This window comes from Sapajus apella, unplaced genomic scaffold (assembly GCF_009761245.1).
Source record: "Sapajus apella isolate SASKATOON/1434 unplaced genomic scaffold, GSC_monkey_1.0 scaffold29, whole genome shotgun sequence".
Classification (NCBI taxonomy): domain Eukaryota; kingdom Metazoa; phylum Chordata; class Mammalia; order Primates; family Cebidae; genus Sapajus; species Sapajus apella.
This window is the reverse complement of record NW_022436969.1, coordinates 2,400,317-2,400,902: the sequence shown is the minus strand read 5'-3', so window position 1 is coordinate 2,400,902 and position 586 is coordinate 2,400,317.

The following is a 586-nucleotide window of genomic DNA, read 5'->3' as shown; positions in this document are numbered from 1 at the left end:
ATTGTCTCTATTTGCAAACGACATGATTGTATATCTAGAAGACCCCACCGTCTCAGCCCAAAGTCTCCTGAAACTGATAAGCAACTTCAGCAAAGTCTCAGGATACAAAATCAATGTGCAAAAATCACAAGCATCCCTATACGCCAATAACAGACTTACAGAGAGCCAAATCAAGAATGAACTGCCATTCACAATTGCTACAAAGAGAATAAAATACCTAGGAATACAACTAACAAGGAACGTAAAGGACCTCTTCAAGGAGAACTAGAAGCCACTGCTCTACGAAATAAGAGACGACACAAACAGATGGAGAAACATTCCATGTTCATGGTTAGGAAGAATTAATATCATGAAAATGGCCATACTGCCCAAAGTAATTTACAGATTCAACGCTATCCCCATCAAGATACCAATGACCTTCTTCACAGAAATGGAAAAAAAACACCTTAAACTTCATATGAACCAAGAGAGCACGCATAGCCAAGTCAATTCTAAGCAAAAAGAACAAAGCAGGAGACATCACACTACCGGACTTCAAACTATACTACAAGGCTACAGTAATCAAAACAGCATGGTACTGGTACCA